Source organism: Pteropus alecto, unplaced genomic scaffold, assembly GCF_000325575.1.
Source record: "Pteropus alecto unplaced genomic scaffold, ASM32557v1 scaffold94, whole genome shotgun sequence".
NCBI lineage: Eukaryota > Metazoa > Chordata > Mammalia > Chiroptera > Pteropodidae > Pteropus > Pteropus alecto.
The window spans coordinates 1,805,009-1,824,670 of NW_006437736.1; the positions used below are offsets into that span (position 1 = coordinate 1,805,009).

A 19,662-nucleotide genomic window follows, 5' to 3' on the forward strand; every position below is an offset into this window, starting at 1 on the left:
TATCCTATAGCTACGTACAAGCTCTCTAATAAGATTATTGGACAGTAAGGACTATGCTTGTCTTATAAGTCAGTGCAACATTCTGCACCAGAAGCCATGAGGTCAGAGACATAGCCCCAGCTTGGCACCCACATGCTGGATAATTCCAGGGAGTCATCATTAGGAGTGATGACTAATTTTTCTAATTTATACACTATAAGTGCTATTAATCTATTAATGGTCTACTTCAGTGGGCTATTGTGAAGATTAGTGGGATAAAGAATGGGAAAGCACTTTGGAAAGTATTCGATTTTGAATCAGGTCCTTGTCTGGATCAGCAGATGTTGCCTAAGTAGATACTCAGCCAAGGCACTTGGCTAGATTTTTGAAATCTCTCAACCATGACCTCTTGGCCAATGGATCATCTAGAGCAGGGGTTGGCAAGCTTTTTCTCTAAAGGGCCTGATAATAAATATCTTATGCCCAGTCACCTCAATATTTCTTAGTGGAAAAAAAGGAAGGTAATCTCTGTCATGATTACTCAACCCTGCTGTGGTAGCACAAAAGAAGCCATAGATGATATAGAAGATGAATGGGAGTAGCTGTGTTCCAATGTAATGTTATTTACAAAAATAGGAGCTAGACCTTCTGGTCCAGGTGAGATGACCTAGACCTGATTTTCCCTGTTCCTCCCCATTAAACACAACTATAAACCTGAAAATGACGCAAAAGACAAGCAAGGGAGAATCCTGACAAGTAGTGAGAAGAAGCCCAGCAGGTTTGGGAGCCCAGGAGTAAGGGAACAGAACAGTGGCTGGGCATATTGAACCCTAGCCCCGACACGAGAAGGCCATCCAGCCCTAATATGTTTTGAGCCTTGGCCTCATAACAAAAGGCATCTCACGGAGATTCATTCCTCCACCAGATCAACCAGGAGACCCTCTGCCAACATCAGAGAAGACTAACACTACCGCGGGCGAAGTGCTCTCCTTTCTCACTGGGCCAGAGACTCCCCTTTTCTACTGATACAGAGCGAGGTGAGCAGGTAGAATGACAGGGGATACTCAGCTATTGGAAGCACTGGTCCAGAAAGCCTCTTTGTACCCATGGACTTGAGACTCTACTCACCTGTCCAGAGACACCAGGGCAACCCAGGGGCGCCAGTGGGAAAACCTCACTACACCCTCCCCCACAAAGGGACACCCAGAAGCCCCTCCCCAGGGCTTAGGAAATCCCTTCCAGCCCAGTAGGTAGCATCAGCCAGGAACCAATGGCAACTCGAGTAGGACCAGATCAAGTGGGCAGACCAAAAATCACACCACAAAGTCTCCGAAAACTAAACTTCCTTTGGAATCACAGTCCAGAAAAGAAGGCTGAGACCCACATGCAAAATCAAAATGAGGTGACTGTCTACTAAAATAAAATATTTAAATAAAATCCAGTGTCTCCCAACACAATAGATAAAATGAATACAACTTTAAAAATCACTCATCATACCAAGAACCAAGAAAATCACAACTTGAATGAGCTAAAACATTCAATTGACACCATTACTGATTTGAGTACTATATTGGACTTATCTGACAAAGATTTTTAAAAGCAGCTGTCACAAAAAAATACTTCAAAAGTCAATCATAAATAATCTTGAAACAATTTTTAAAAAAAATTCAGCAAATAAAACAAGTTATTTTAAAAAAAAAAACAAATGAATATTATAGAACTGAAAAATACAATAACAGAAATTAAAAAAAAAAAAGTCATAAATAATCTTGAAACAATGTTTTAAAAAAATTCAGCAAATAAAACAAGTTATTTTTTTAAAAAACCAAATGAATATTATAGAACTGAAAAATGCAATAACAGAAATTAAAAAAAAAAAACCTTCACAGGATAGGCTCAATAATAGAAGAATGGAGATGACAAAGAACAGAATCGATTACGAACAGAACAACAGAGTTCACCCAATTTGGACACCAGGGACCTAATGGAGTAGGAAAAAAAAGGAATGTCTCTGTGGGACCATAACAAAGATCTGACATTCATCTGTCAGAGCTGTAGTAGGAAAGAAAAGAGAGAACGGGGCTAAAACAATATCTGAAGAAATAACAGCTGCAAACTTCATAGATTTGGAGAAAGACATAAACCTATTAATACAAGAGGCTGAGGTAATTCGAAGCAGGATAACCCCAAGGGAATCAAAAATAAAATACATCACAATTAAAAACGTGAAAACTAAAGTCAAAGGAAAATAATCTTGAAAGCAGCCAGAGAGAAATGGCACATTACCTATAATGGAATTCAAATAAAAGAGGATTTCTCATGTGAAATCATGCAAGATGAAGAAAGTAGCTAATTCTATATCCAGTGAAACTGTCCTACAAGAATTAAAGGGAAATAAAAACATTCTAAAATGAAAGGAAACTAAAATAATTTTCTCTAGCAGACTTACTCTTAAAGACAGTTCTTCAAACAGAAGGAAAAGATAAAAGAAGAAATATTGGAGCGACAGAAAGAGAAAAAAAAAAGATGAGAAGTAGAGATACGTAAAATAGACTGTTGTTTTCTTCAGGAGTTTTATAAATCATATTTCATTATTAAGACAAATATTATAACGCCATCCGATACTTAAGACAAAGATATTTCAAAGTGAGTGAAAAAGAATCTTAAATCCAAGTGGGCTTTCCATATTTTACTTGAAATAGTAAAATGATGATAGTAGTTGGCAATTTGAAGTCACATATGTTCGTTTTAATACCCAGAACAATCCCTATAAAAACTATACAAATAGATTCACTCGAAAACGCTATAAATAAGCCAAGATAGAATCCTAAAATGTGTCAAGGAACCCTCAAGAAGACAAAAAAAGAGACACAGAGGAAACAAATAGAAAACAAAAACTAAAAATGGCAGACTTGAGCACTAAGATATCCATGATTATTTTAAATATAAATGACCTAAATACACCAATCAAAAAACAGATTGGCAAAGTAGATTAAAAAATAACAGCAAACTAAATGTTGTTTATAAGGAACTCCTTTTGAATCCAATAACATAGGTAGGTTGAAAGTAAAAGAACAGAAAAAAAGGTACCATGCAAACATTAAAAAAAAAAAGAAGCAGCAGGAGTGGTTATATTAATATCTGATAAAGCAGATTTCAGAGGAAAGAAAATTACTAGAGACCAAGAGGGATATTATATCAAATGAAAAAAGTATCAATCTACTGGAAAGACATAATGTGACACTATGTACACACCAAACAACAGAGTCCCAAAATATATGAAGCAAAAATTGATATAAAGCTGAAAGGAGAAATATTCAAATCTACACTTATAGCTGTAGATTTCAGCCCTGCTTTCTCAGCAACTAATAAAACTACTAGACAGAAAATCAGCAAGGTTATAGAAGATTTGAACAACACAATCAACCAGCAAGATCTAAATGACATATATGGATCACTGTGCCCAACCATAGCAGGATACACATTTTTTCAGGTGGCCATGGAACATTCGCTAAGATGCCATATGTAGACCACACAGCAAATCTTAACAAATTTAAAAGAATTTATGTCATACAAAGTGTGTTTTCTGACCAATGGTACCTAACTGGAAATCACTAATAGAAGGCAATAGAAAAATCTCTAAACATTAAACAAATTAAACAAAATACATCTAAATAATCCATGGTCCAATGAGGGTGTCTCAAAGTCAACTAAAAATTACATAGAACTGAATAAAGATGAAAACGCAACATATCAAATGGGTAGGATGTAGCTAAAGTGTACCAAGAGGGAAATTAATATCACTGAATGCTTACCTTAGAAATGAAGAAAGATCACAAATCAATAACCTAAATTTCTATCTCAAAAAAATAAAACTAGAAAAAGAAGAGTAAGATAAACCCAAAGCAAGCAAAAGTAAAGGAATAGTAAAAATAAAAGCATGATTTAATAAAATTAAAAATAGGAAAATAATAGAAAATCAATGAAATACAAATATAAATAAAATTGCAAAAATATCAATAAAATTCATAAACCTTTACAGAGACTGACAAAACAAAAGAGAAGGTACAGATCACCAATATTAGGAATGAAATGGGCTACATTGCGGTCCTGAAGGCATTAAAAGGATAATAAAGGAATACTGCAAACAACTTTATGCTCGTAAATTTGACAACTTCGAAGAAAGGGACCAATTCCTTAAAAATCACAAACTACCAAAACACATCCAAGATAAAACTGACAATCTGAATAGCCCTATAACCATGAAAGAAATGGAATTTGTAATCAAAAACAACTTTGCAGGACCAGATGGTTTCATTGGAGAATTCTACCAAAACTTTAAATATGAATTAACATAATTTTACACAATGCCTTCCCCAAAAAAAGAAGAGAAGGGAATACTTCCCAGCCCATCTTATCGAGCCGGTATTATCCCGACACTGAAACCAAACAAAAACAGTACAAGAAAAGAAAACTATGAGCCAATAACTCCGATGAATATAAACACAAAAATCCTCAACATAGGCAAGGGAACCTTGATCTAAGTCTCACACACACATATATAAAATAACTCAAAATGGATCATGGATTTAAATATAAAGTATAAACCTATAAAACTTTTAGGAGAAATCTGGTATTTAGGGTGAGACAAAGAGTTCTTAGATTTGACACCAAAAGCACAGCCCATAAATAGAAAAATTGATAAACTAGATTTAATTAAGATTAAAAAAAACTTATGCTGTGTGAAATCCCACATAGGATAAGAGAGGAGGAGACAAAAATAAAAAGCCAAGCTGAAGAGCAGGAGAAAATATTTGTAAGCCCTATATCTGACAAAGTACAAATATGTAGAATATACAGAAAACTCTCAAAATGGGACAGTAACAAAACAATACAATTGGAAAATGGGCAAATACACCAACAGACATTTCACTGAAGAGGATATGAAAATGGCAAATAAGCACATGAAAAGATCTTCCTCATTAGTCATCAGGAAATGAATGCCTATCAGAGCAGCTGAAATAAAGAACAGGGAGTGACATCACCAAATGCTGGTGAGGATGCAGAAAAACTGGATCACTCTTACATTGCTGGTGGAAATGTACAATGGTACGGCCACTCTAGAAAACAATTCTTATACAATTAAATGTTCCACTACTACACCACACAGCAATTTTACTCTTGCACATACGTACCAGAAAAAAGAAAACTGTCCACACAAAAATCTGTATGTGAATGTTTATAGCAACTCTACTTGCGGTAGCACGAAAGTGGAATCATTTCAGATGTCCTTCAACAGCTGAATGGTTGAACAACTGTGGTACACGTAACCACAGAATACTACTCAGCAAAAGAAAAAAAAAATAAAAAAGTAAATAACAAGAACAAACTATTGATAAACAAAATAATTCCAAGGACTTCACCCTGGAGCAAAAAAATAAAAATAAAAATAAAAATTTAAAGCCAATCCCCAAAAGTTACATTCCAGGTGATTCCATTTATATAAAATTTTTGACATGACAATATTTTAGAATGGAGCCTAGGTGAGTGGTTCTCAGTGGTTAGGGACGTGAGATTGAGGGTGGGAGGCAGGTGGGTGTGATCAGAAAGGGCAGCAGGAGGGATTCTTGTGGTGTTGGACCTGTTCATTACCTTGACAACTGTGGTGATGGATACACACACTTACACAGGAGAAAAAATGGCGTTGCACCTAATAAAAACACATAAGTGAGCACAAGTAGAGCTGGAAAAAATCTGAATTATATCCTTGGGTTGTACTCATGTGAATTTCCTGGTTATTAAATTATACTATAGTTTTACAAAGTGTTTGTTGTATTACTTTTTACAACTGCATGTGAATCTACCAACTATCACAATAAACATTTCAATTTTAAAAAAAAATAATAAAAAGAAATACAGTTGGTGGACCATATTTGGCCCGTGAGCCATTGTTTGCAGACCCCTGATCTAGACCGCTGTTTCTCAATTCTAGAAGCACATTACAAACCACCTGGGGAGTTTTTAAAACTAAGTATGGCTAGGCTGTACCCCAGAGATTTTGATTTGTTTTGGTCTGGGGCCTTGGAATGCATATTTTTTGAAAGCCTCCCAGGCGATTCTAGTATACAGTTAGATTAGTGAACCACTGATCTCTTGTACATAAAATGTCAATCATTTTTGTCTTGTCACCTCTTATCCCATGTTTAATCAGACACCAAAACCTAGAAATGTACCCACAGAAAACTTTTAAACGTTTCTTTTTTTATCTATCAAGAGTACCAGTGCCCTAAATCAGGTCTTCATCACCCGACACCTGAACCAAAAGCTTGTCTCTTGTACTTCCTTCCCCTAGAGAACTAGCTGTAAATGGCATTTCCAAACTGCAAACTTGACTGTGGCACCTTTTTGCATAAAATCATTTGCAAATTCCACTTTGCCTGAAAGAGCACATCTCTGGTCTTGCATTGGGCAGATGTCATCTAGCCCCCACCCACCTCTCCATTCTCATTCCATCATGCACACACATGTAGCACTTCTCACAATTCCCTGGACATTCCTGGACTTCTCACGGCTTTGTACCTCTGCACGTGCTAGACTGGAAGTCAACTTTTCAAACCTCCTTCACTGGGAAAATTCCTCTGTTCCTTTCAACCCACTCAATGAAACCTTTTCCAAAGGAGAAGAGAAGTTCTTCACTTCTCTGTGCTCCTCTCCAGAGCACTTTGCTCATGCCACCTTTCTGTGCGTCTGTCCCCATGCTCCATTATGTGTCTCTAGAGTCATTAACCAGGTCCCTTTCAGCTCTATATACCGAATGTCTGGTACAGAACTTGGAACACAGTCACGTTTTTAAATGCTGAAATAAGTGAAATAAAGAGATGGGGCCAAGTGCCTGTCAGAATCTGAATACTGGCACTCATCCTTGAGTCCTGGTGTAAATAGTACCTTTAGGAAGCCTTTTCTGAGGCCCATGAATAGGTATGATGCCCTCAGGTATTTCTCCAATAACACTATGCTTTTTCTACTGTAGCACTTATCTCATTTCCTCCTATACTCACTGGTTTAGTTGTCTGTGTGTCCTACAGGCTTACAAATTCCATGAAGAGAGGGGCCAGGATCTTTGTTGCTTGTCGCTTTAGGTCTAGGGCCTGGTACAGAGTAGACATTCAATAAAGAGTGGCTCCATGAATGAATAAATGATCTGTCTAGGGATCTCTTAGTACATAAATAATCTCTCTCCTTTGCTTTTTACCCTAGAACTACAGCCTCACTGTTCCAACATCATTTCTTAACAGCAGGATACACTATTTCCAAGCCAAGCTGTTGAAGAATCTGTACTCCTCCCGCCCGACTTGGGAATGTCTTCGCTGTCCAAGTGCTGAAGAGATGACAATCCACAACCAATCTGCTCTGTTGGGAGTTGGATGTGACATCACTGCCTGCTAAGCCTACCACAGTCAACGACTCCGATGGGCTTTGGGACCTGTTTACCGTAATTACAGAATATCTTTTTGTACAGGGAGCAGGAGGCTCTGAACTGAATGTGAGGAATCCCAAGAGAAGAGGCGGCTTTGAAAGATGAGATGTTATCATCTGTGCTATGCAAATCGAGTTCGGGTTGAAATAAGGAGTTCTGTTTGCCTGACTCAAAAGCGTCCGGTGAAAACATCGGCACTACTGTAAAATATGGGACATGCTGGAGCTCACACACTGTGCCGAGCGAGAGGCCTCCAATACGGCAACGCAGCACAGTCCTTCTTTATCCTTTTATTCAGTGTTTAAAGCAGTCGCCGACCTAATAATAAATCCTTCTTCTTAGGAAAGAGGGCATCAGATAAGTACAAGATGGCATTTTTTGATTAAAAAAGAAAAAGTATGCACGCTGGGGGAGGAATCATTTTGCATTATTTTCAGCTCCTTTCATAGAAGGAAGAGGTGGTGTCGGAAAAACACGCACTCATTTATTGTCGCAGTGTGGGGGCTCCACACTGTCTGTTTTTCTACGGAAGGAAAATGGAGCCACAGGGGAGTTCCTGAGAACTAACAGCAAGACGGTACAGGGACCAGAAGGTAGGAACGGGCCATCCCTCTGGGGACCAGTAAAGTTTTGAGGGATAGCACCATCTGAAACGATAAAGAATGTCCGGTCCGACTCCAAAACACATGCTGGGCTTATATAAAATGGAATGAACTTGATTGTGATATGCAGACTAAACAAGTGATTTCGAAACTTTTAAAAATCAATTACCCCATAAATTTTAAAAAATTGCACATGCGTCATTAATATATCCATCCCTGTCTCCCTCATCTTCCATGAGGAAAATATAAGCTCCATGAGGACAAAGACTGCTGTATCTGAAGGGCCTCACACGGTGCCTGGGGCACGATGAGCGCTCAAGATATATTTGTTGATTGAAATAATAAACACATGAATAAATACACATATATTTGTTTATGCATTATGTTCATGTATTCAAACTAATGTATATTCATGTAATGAAACAGTATGCAAATTTTAATGCATATTGTAAAATGGAAAACTTTAAAGAGATACAAAGAAATATAAAAAGTATTTCTAGTGATTTCCACCCTCTAAAAAATATTACTATCTGTGTACCGGATATAAAATTATTTTTTAACTTCAGGGTGAATATGAATCACCAGGAAAGCTTTTTAAAAATGAATATTTTCACCCAGCCTTCCCCCTCTTTCTTCCCTCTAATCTTCGCTTTAGATTCTGATTTAATAGGTTGGATTAGGCAAGGCTTGGAAATTGCAATTTTAATAAGCCCTGGGAAATTATGTTGTATATATAGTTGGAACTATACTTTGTTAAACTTGTTGTAGAAGAAAGTGTTGATTTCATGGGGCGTTAAGTCACTCCAGGTCCAAATCTCTGGAGTGAGCCAGCCCTGCCTTTTACAATGATGCAGTTCTTTGGAGACTGGCTTTTAAGCGTGCGCATGCACACATACACACACACGGTGCTTGGTACTCTAAGTGTCATATTTAATGATCGACAACACACGGCAGAGTCTAAGATCATCTACAGCAATGCCTTGGCCAGGCTGGGTACCGAAGACATCTCAGAACCACGGACAGCTCCTAGGAGCCTACCAGCCACCCAGTTAAGAGGTCTCCTATGCATCTTTCTTGGTTGCCTGCTGGTCCCCTACCACTGCAGTGCAGAGAAGAACTTAACGTTTCTAAGATGCTGGAGCTGGGCCCCTGCTCCCAAGGCCCCAGCAATGTCTGTACTGTGCCTGAAGGACCTCGTCGTGTACTTCTCTGCACTCCAGTGGTAGGGGACACAGGCGACAGAGAATGATGCATAGGAAACCCTTGTTTCTCCTCTAGTGCCTAGTTCTTGGGATGCTCAGAGCACTGACCGACAGTTCACATCAACATCAAATAAGTCATGGCTACACATGACGTCATAAAATGGACCAGGAAATGTGGAGATGAGAGAATAGCACCCCGAGCAGGGTGCTTGATTGAAATGACTGACTAAGGATACGGTGGCAAAACAATTCTACAGACACGTGTTCGATTTCTACTGTATGCCAGGTGCTGTGAAAGAAGCAACAAGATTAAGTATCTTTTCCCACCTTTTAAAAAACTTTTTATTTTTAAAATAATTTTAGACTTAAAAAAAAAGTTACAAAACTAGCACAGAATCTTTCTACTTCTAATATTAACAACTTACTTAAGCACTGGGGGGTGGAGAAGAAAGGGCAGCAGGCAAAGTCGGGAGGCCGTGTTGGGGGGCGGGCTGCTGCCAGGGAAGTGACCCCTACGTGCCTGCAGCTGCTCGCTCTGTCACCAGTGGAATTGGGGCACAGGGACCATGGATGCGCTCTGCTGAGGCAGAGGTCGCGAGAGGGATGATAGAAGGCCCAAGAAGGTTGGGCGGCTACTGGAGGGAGACCAGGCATGAGGAGGCCGACAGTGGCAACTGCTCCGCCTCTGCCATCGTCACCATTCCGCGCTCTGTGCTTTGTCCCAGGCAGCGGAAGCTGGTGGCCTATCTCACCATTCTCAGTCACAGGGTGTTGGCTTGCTCACCCGCCTCTACAATATCCGGAAGGCATGTGGAGACCCCAGGGCAAAGCCATTCTGCCTTACTGACAAAAACCTGGAATCTGCTGTGAAATTCAGTGAAGAAAATTCTGAAAAATCTGGCATCGTACGACTTCACATTTGTAGATGTTATGGAATTTAAGGACTGCCGTGTCCTCTTTCTACCCTACTGCGTGACAAGGTCCGGAGATGGGGACAGAGGCTTCAAGGAATGCATCGTCAAGAACGAGGACGTGGCATGTGTTTAGGGATAATTGGTTTCTTAGAAATGATCCTATTAAGAGGGGGAATTTAGGTAGCACAAATTCTAGTAAGTGTAAACGCTATACAAATGGATTTCCTCAAAATTGGCTCTGAGGAAAACATAGTAAATTCCCTGCATATGGAATCAGCTCTAGTCACCCTGACGTGTCCAGAATGTGTAAACCTTTTATTTGAACAATTATTAAGGGAAATTCCTTTTGATGCGCCTCTTAAAGATATTATGAATAAATTATAACAAGCTGAATTACTGGAACCAGTTTATACTCCTGTTCCCATGCAGTTAGTAGAAAAATTAGTAAAGGATAAGAAATTTACTCATAAGCCTGTGCCTACTATGGAAGGGCCTCCTTTTGTGGCCTAGTGGATAAATAGAAAATTCTGGTATCCACCTAGGGGGGCTGATAGTATGAAAAGATTACCTGATCTTCCTTTGCCTTATACAGGAGCTTATAATAAAGATAGTATACGTATAGTGAATAACGATAGAATTCATGTGCCTTATAGTAGTTTAAGTTTCATAGAAAGGCTGGCTAGGTCAGGATCTCCTTGGTGCTTAAAAAACAAAGGAACAGAAACTTAGCTTATGAAAGCAGCTTTGTAAAACTGATTTTTATAAATATTTTCCTCATTACTGCACCAAGGAAACTTTTGAACAGCTATGAGAAAGGTTCAGCTTGAACTTTAGATATAGCATAAATCAAATAGCATTTAAAAGATTTCTTCAGGCAGAAAGAAGAACAATGTCTGCCCACAAGCCAATGCTTGCTGTTATGAATACATCTATCTATCACCTTTACTTAAATCAAACTGTATCTTACGTAATAGATATAAGAATTAAAAGTTTAGATTGTTCCATCAGGTAGTTCTGTCCTAATGATTGAGAGAAAAATGTACTGGTTAATCATGAACATTAATAATAATATACTCTATAAGATTTTCTGCTTCGCCTAACCATAGAAATTTAACTCCCTGCTACCTTAACAACAAAGTATAATCAAATGCCAAAATAAAAAGTATAAAAGTTGTACTCAAATCACAATAAAACGGAACAGTGTCACACCGCCTCTGAGTAGTGTAGTCGACTGTCTCCCGCGCCGACGCCTTGCCCACCTTCGGGGCCCCCTGGATCCTGTCGTGGCTGGACCGCGGCAAAGGACCATGTTTGTGAATTGCTGAACACTACTGATGTTTGCCAAGTCTTCTTTGAAACTACTGTAAACTTTGATTTAACAAAGAACTACTAAGATTTGATCTTAACGGCAGGAATGATACTGTTGTCTTGAATTGAAGAAAGGAAAGCAATCATTGAATTTTACAACTACACTCAGGAAATGATGCATACAGCAAGTGACCGAGAATACACACGGCTCGGTCAGATAATTGTGGATTATAAAACCCCTTTAAAGAAGATGAAGGAAGAATTTGTACCCCCATAGCAAGTCTTTCAGATGCACTAATTTCTTTTCAGATGGTATATCCTTGAAAGAATCTTCCACCTGACCGGTGGAGAAACACCGATTATTGAGTCTCGTCAGTGCACACAGCATAATGCTCACTCCTGCACAGTCTGACACCATGGCTCGTGAATATCTCTTTTTTGGATGCAGTGGGCAATGGGTTATCTTTGGCTTTATTTTGGGCTGTGGGATCCTAAATACTGATGCAACAGCACTGAACCTTTGGGAGCTAGCTCTCTGAAGCAGCTCTTGCCTTTCTCTCTCTTTCAGGATGAAGTTTTCTGCATTCACGAAGCTTGCAGTAAACATACAAGGCTATAATAAGCATAAGCATATTAAGGACATAAGAGAATGCAAAAAGACAGCTGTGTCACATGCTGGTTCAACGCACAGAGAAAGACAAGTTTTTAAGGTCCTTACTGAAAGAACTGGCTGTGATCCTATCTGATTAACCGGGCTTACTAGGTCTCAAGGCACTTTCTGATTTTATAGTGTTATCCTTTGCATGTGATGAAGTTATCTGGCTACTTCATCATGCAGATAACATGCCGAAGAAGAGGGCAGACGACTTTATAGATAAGCGCTCTGATGAATTAATGTTTTACATGAAAGAGCTTAGAGCACATGAAGGAAATACGGACCTGTAACGCAGAGGTCCTGTGTGTGGTACCTTCCTGGCTTTGATGCTCTTGTCCTCGACGAACTCGTGTGTAATCTTTCTATTTGCCCTGAAGATGAGTCCATCATCATGTCCTCTTCTGTTAACACTGTGACCTCCCCCACCCCAAAGTGTACAGCAAGTTAACTTCAGAGGAATGTGATTAGATAGGTTCAGGTTACAGCATATCTTAGTGTCACTTAGTCTTGCAGATCACAGCTACCTTGGGAAGATGATGAATATGAAGATTTTTTCATACAAAAATGATGGATTCCTCGGTGGAAACGTGGGTGGAAATATCAGATCTCTCCATATTTTGTTTCTGTAGTCATGCTTTTGAGAAGATGTTTCAACAGTGTTTGGAGTTTTCCTCTCAGTCGAGAGACTCAATTGCCATTTCCACTACTTTTCGCTCATTTTATGAGTTGCACACAAGAACTGTGTCCAGGAGAGTCACATCATATGAGAGATCGCAGTCTTTTCTTACGTAATATGCTCCTGGATGACATGGCCAGACAAGCTTGAAATCTTATCAATGATTATTGCACAGAACAGTGCACTCAGAGTGACCAGTTGTTGCCCAAGCATTGTGCCCAAACCATTAGTCAAGCAGTGAATAAGAAGTTAAAAAAAAAAAAAAACTGTTAAGAAAGGAAAACCTGAAAAGAGAAAACCAGACTGGTAGTGACCGACCTTGATAAACTGCACACAGCACTTTCTGAATTGTTCCTCTATAAATTAAATACCAAGCATGGTGACTTGGGAACGTGCCTTTACTCTATGAGAATATTAGACTTCTCATCCAGAAATCCACTTCACTAAGTCAATTGTCGTAAGGACTATGTATAATCAAGCCACACAGGAAACTGCAAGACTCTCAAGAGCTTCTAACGAGTGCAAGAACATATATGACTACACTCCAGTAGATAGAAAACTATGTGCAAATTGGTATCACGAGAGCGTTCAATAATGTTCTTCTTCAAAAAAACACAACATTTAGACAGTCACGGAGAGTCTACCATTACAGGTCTATACACACATTGGTATTTGGAAGCTTTGTTAAGACAAGTCAGTGATGGGCGTACAGCTCATTTACCTGTAATGAAAGCGTTTGTGAACTTACCTACAGAAAATGAATTCACACCCAATGCAGAGGACTATTCTGACACATCAGAAATGAGGTCATTATCAGAACTGCTAGGCCCATATGGTAGGATGTTGCTAAGTGGAAGCCTTATGTGGCATATTTCTTTGCCAGTTGCTGAACTTAAGAAACTTGTGGCAGAGAATGTTGATGTGCTAACACAAATGAGGACCGGCTTTGACAAACCAGACCAGATGGCTGCACTCTTTAAAAGATTATCATCTGTTGACAGTGTCTTGAAGAAGATGAGAATAATTGGTGTAATTTTATCCTTCCGCTCATTGGTATAAGAAGCACTTAGAGATGTCTTGTCCTGCCACGTTCCTCTTCCTATAAGTTCAGTTGAAGATTTTAAGGATCACGTTGCAAGGGAAACTAATGTTAAGGCTGCCATGAATGTGTATGAGTTCTCATCAGCTGCTGGGTTACCTTGCAAGATTGATCCTGCCTTAGTCTTAGCTCTCTCCTCACAAAATTCAGAAAACGTTAAGTCTAGAAGAGGAATATAAAATTGCCTGCCTCCTCACGGTCTTTGTGGCTGATTCTTTGCCAGCGCTGGCCAGTAATGCGATGTCTCAGCATAGCCTTGCCACAGAAGGGCACTGCAGCAACATACATTGCCTTGCCGAAGCCATCAACCAGATCGCTGCAGCTTTGTTTATAATTCACAAAGGAAGCACTGAGGACCGTCTTAAAGAATTTTTGGTGCCTGCACATCCTGCAGTCTACTGCAAATTGGCCAGGCGACGGATAAAACAACAAGAAATAGAAAATCTGTTTATTTACTGATAGATGTGATTGTGTAGGAATCCCTATTCCTGACAATGGATCTTTAGAAATCATGTTTTCCTTATGTCTTGCTGAGAAATGCATACCACGCTGTCTACACGCCAAGTGTTACGCTTTCCACATAAAATATCTACTTATTGAAGATAAGCATGCATTTCTGTTGCTTCGGTTTTACCTATGAACTGGAGCTATTTTTACCTCCAGTTTTGTGGGTTACAAATTTCTTTCATATGGTTGTATTTTCTGGTCATTGGTTTCTTAATATGATTGCACTATAATATACCTGGTTTATTTAGATTGCACATTCACTAAATTCGCAGAAATTATTCCTAGAATATTAGACTATCATTTGTTTTAAAAAACACATTATCTCTATGTTTTTGATATTTGATAATGAAAAAACCCTCTGCTTATTTATCTCTGAAAAGGAACTATCTTTAGTGATTATTTTAGATAGTGATATTATAGCATTCATCTGTGTGTAAATTATTTCATACAGGGAAGAGTTCTGATCTTGTTGAAAACAAAATTGGATGCGCATTTCTGTGATGTTATGAGTACAGTTCTACTTTTTTAAGAAACATTTGCCAAGCTAAGTACTACAACACTGTATGACATTAAAAATGTTAAAGGACTGTTTAGCATTAGAAACAGACTATGTCCCCAAATTCTAAAACGGCAGCATATATTGTTGCTTGTATAAAGCCTAGTGATGACTTTTAGATTAACTTCCATGGTGCCCGACTGGTATTAGCACCACCGTTGTACTCAGCTGTATAAAAAACAATCTTAGACATTTATCAACTGTTGATAACAAATGTTATTCCCTAACCACTTTTTATATGTTTTAAATTTTTGAAATTCAAGTGTACCTGCCATAACATAAAATAAACACTAGACTATAAAAAAAACTCACTTAACTACAGTTTAATTACCAAAATCAAGAATTAACATTATAGACTCTTTAAGCCTAACTAGATTTTCTCTAACATCCTATTCGTGTTCCAGAGTCTAATCCAGAATCTCACATTCCATATATAGTTATTAGTCATATTTCATTAGTACCCGTGAATCTGTAACAGTCTCTCATTATCTCCTTGTGTTTTATTCATTCTAGCTGTTTTTCTTTCCTTATTTGTAACTTCTTACTCTGACAAGATACCTGGCTCTCATTAGCTACAATTTATTCACTTGTTTGTGCAACAAGGTTACACATGCAGTAACAGAACTGTAACGCACACCCTCTGAGAATACAGTATTTGTGTACAGTTCTTTGGGGCTTTAACCTTATAGCATCTGTCTAGAAGAAAAAACAAAACACCTGCTTCCAAACGTAGAGTATCTCTGATGTCAATTTACAGTGTATGTATGTTCATGAGTGTACGTGCTTTATTCAGTACCCTGCATGATTTAGATACTTCTACCAGCCCCATTTCCCAAGTGTAAATTGAAAGTAAGCCAGTAGAAACAGCCGTTAATATACGAGATGATTATAGTAGGTGAAGGAACACTAGGAGTCTCTCAGACGGGGTTCTGTCTCATGCGTTTCCTCCTCCCTGCTTGAACCCTCTTGGTGTGTGTATCCAGACCTGCTTCACGAAGTTCAGGATTAATCACTTGTCAGACTTTTACACAAGCAACAACCAAACCCTCTTGTTTTACGACACCCGTGCTTCCACAGACACCTGTACTTGCCTCTGCCACAGCATTTATTGCCCTCTATTATAAACGATCTTTTGTCGATTCTGTCTTCATCTCAAACGATCTTTTTTGTCTATTCTGTCTTCATTTCACCCCTACCCTGAACTCCAAGTTTTTGAGAACACAGATATTGCTTTACTTACATCTCTATCTTCACTGCCTCTCTTAGTGCCCAGGATGGAGTAGACACTCAATCAGTGTTCCTTGAGTGACTGAATGAACGTGAGTTAGATTAGGGTAGCTTTGCCTAAACTGTATCCTTGAATCCCTGCAGAAGATCATCCAGCGTACTTGCTAAAAATGTCAACCCGGACCCTACACAAATGTCTTAAGGTTCAGTATATTGGGGCAAAGCCCAAGAACATGCATTTTTGCAAGACACCCAGGACATTCTTACTTTCAAGTTTGCTAACCATATGCATAATACTGACAAGAAGAGTTTGGTGAAATGAAGTAATCAGGGGAAGCATCTTGAAGGAGGAGTTAATATCTGACTTTGTAAAGATGAATCTGACCAAGCCAAGGGGAGACCAGCATATCCAGACGACAAAAGGGCTATTTCATATCTCCTTCAGTGGTCCAGGAGGGTAAAGAAGCCTTTAGAAATTCTGCTCAGAAGCCCCAACTCTTCTATATGGGTACAGCTACTGTTTATATAAAAATGCAGTAGACGTGTTCTAAGGCCAGTTCTGTCCCTAAGTTTCTGAATGACCTTGAGAAATACTACTACTACTACTACTACTAATTACTTCTATATTAATACCTTTATTATTATCATTACTTACCAAACATTAAAATATTTCCTACAGTGTGCTAATTAAGCATTTTGTGCACATTGTCTCTGTATATTAATTGACCTTAGACCCAGTTACTATTATAATTTCTATATTTCACGAGGACATGCAGATTCAGAAAGATTCGGCAGCTTTCTTTGCGTAATGGCCACCTTCCTCATCTATAAACTGAGAACAGTATTACCTCCTTCACAGGGCTGTCATGAGTTTTAAATTATAGGACTTGCTGGGAAGTTGTCAGGATGAAATGCAAAAAAAAAAAAAAAAAAAAGCTATTGACAGTGCTATCTCTGGGAGTTGAGATGAGAGGGAGAATGTACATTCCTTGTATATTATTTAGTACTTTCTGAAATTTGTGAGTTTTCGTTATAATAAACAAATAAAGTAAAAAATTGAAAATAAGAGTGAGGCAAAGTAGAAACTGGAAAAAGTAGAATGCTGCTAACAGCTGGAGAGACAAAGAGAAGAGGGGGCATTACCAGAGCCCCAGCATCATCGTCATGAGCAGAAGCTGGAACCAAAATACGCCTGTCAGAGGAAGCTGGAGTCATTGGCATACGCAGCCCCAAACAGAGACGAGGCAGAGGATGGAGGAAGAAATACTCTGGTGTGACAGATTACTCAATATTCAACAGTATTTACTCCCTGTCCCCAACACCGGGGGAAAAGAAAATTTTCGCACTCTACTGACATTGGGCTTAACTATCTAACTTGCGTTGGCCAAGAGATATTAGCAGACATGACATAAACAGAGGCTTAAAATGTGCTTGCACTTGCTCATTTCCACTTTTGCCATTGCAATGGGGAGATTGTGCCCTCGAGAGCCTCAACTTGTCCCCGAAGAATAAGAGACATATGGAGCAGAGATCCCCTAGATAGCTTGCAAAATTGAAGCATGGAATACATTTCCCTCAGCTACTACAGCTCAAAGCGGTGCTACCCCAGCTGATCCACTGGCGTGGGAAAATGAAATGAATGCTTACCACAGTACGCCACTGAGTTTTGCTATTACTGAGCAATATTTGATGGACGCACCTAAATTCTCCCTCCCTCCTGCCCTCTAGGCTTCCACCCATGCCTCCCATTGGCTACACCCAGCTGAAAGCCAGTTGAGCAGGATCTTGGAAAATACAGCCTCTTTGGGATATGAAGATGAGCCAAGGAAGAACAAAGAATAGATCAGGATTTGGGGGTAGGGAGTGGAAATAGACACAGACCGGTCACAGCTTATTACAGCGTTACAGTGCTCGGCATAAAATGGGTTGTTCAATAAGTAGAAATTGTTATTTTAGGAAAAAAAAAATCCCTAGGAGGTATAAGGCCCACCATTAGGCTCAAGGTTACCTTCCAGGACAGTGTCCCTGGCTTCTAGTTAAAAAAGAACATTCCTGAGAAGTAGACCTATTGAGAAGCAATGCATAATAATGTGATGATGAGGAGGAGGAGCGGGGTGAAGATGTGATGATCAAATAATATTTACTGAGCATTTAATGTGCTATAGGCACAGTTTTAAGTTCTTCGCTTTGGTAATTTGATCAACTCTATGAGATTGGTACTAAGATATATCTATTTTACCAGTTGAAAAAATTGAGGCACAGAGGGATGACCCAAGTCACAGACCTAGATAGCGGCAGGGGCAGCATTTGACCCCAGGTAGTCTGGTTGAAGAGTCCATAGCTTTGACCACTTGAGTATGGTGAACAAAACCCTGTGCTTGAGATAGCCATAATTAAGATATATGAGTAGAGTGTGTGTGTGTGTGTGTGTGTGTGTGTGTGTGTGTGTGTGTGTGTGTGTGTGTGTTTCTGGCAGAGATGAGGGGAAAGGACCTCCTCTTAAAGCTTAGTCATAAGTGTTGTGAATTTACAAGCTTTGCTCATTCCGTGGAAGGTGAATGGGAAATATACGGCTGGGTTTGGCCACCGCATCTTAGAGCCAGGTTGATGGAGCTGAAGCCATAAATCCTCCTTCTGGGAGCAAACCCTCTTCCTGGGAGAGTGAGGCTGACAAGCAGAGGAAAGGGACACTGTTCTCGGACTGCAGATACGACTGACAGGCACCTTCTCTGGGAGCACCCCCCCACCCCCCCAGCTCAAGGACAGAATAATTCATGAGTGACAAGAGTAGTCCTGTATTCTCTCCTCATGTGGAGGAGGAGAGGACAACTCAGGGACTGGTGCCAGAAGCTCTAAGGGGTAATGGGTTTTGGAATTAGAGAAACCTCAGCTGGTCTCAGTCTGGGTTCTTCTTCTTATGGGATGTGGCCCCAAGGAAATCATCTACTGTCTCTCAACCAACCCACCGACATGGGCAACTCCCCACCTGAAAGCTGGATGATAATCATATCTACTTCAGAAGCCTGTCAGGAAGATTCAGTAAGATAATGTTTATTAAAACATCAGCTTGGTGCCTGGCATTTGGGGGTATTCAATGCTTGTTGGAGATAAGCCCTTTCTCTCCTTAACTGATTGTATTGAGACTAATAATGGTAGTAAGTGGATTACCTATAATCAGACCCCAAGCATCATCGCTGCACATTCTGCAAGAAGCTCAATTAAAAGGAAAGGCTTGCCACAGGTGTTACAGGTGGTATAGCCAACGGGCTATGTGCATGGGCTTTGGCATAAGTTACCTGGGTTCAAAGTCCAAACCAACTACTCACCTGCTAAGTAGTTTGCAGTAAGCTAGTTAATGTCTTGAAGACTTAGTTTCGTCATCTGTGAATGGGTGATAGTAACAGTGTCTCTACCACTAGGGAGTTATGAGAGCTCGCTGAGCTAAGGCACTTCATGCACT

The 19,662-nt window shown here is 39.5% G+C and overlaps 1 pseudogene; it reads left to right on the forward strand.

Moving 5' to 3' along the window:
* The first annotated feature begins 9,863 nt into the window (after positions 1-9,863).
* LOC102886582 lies at positions 9,864-14,496 on the forward strand (annotated as a pseudogene).
* Positions 14,497-19,662: the final 5,166 nt, after the last annotated feature.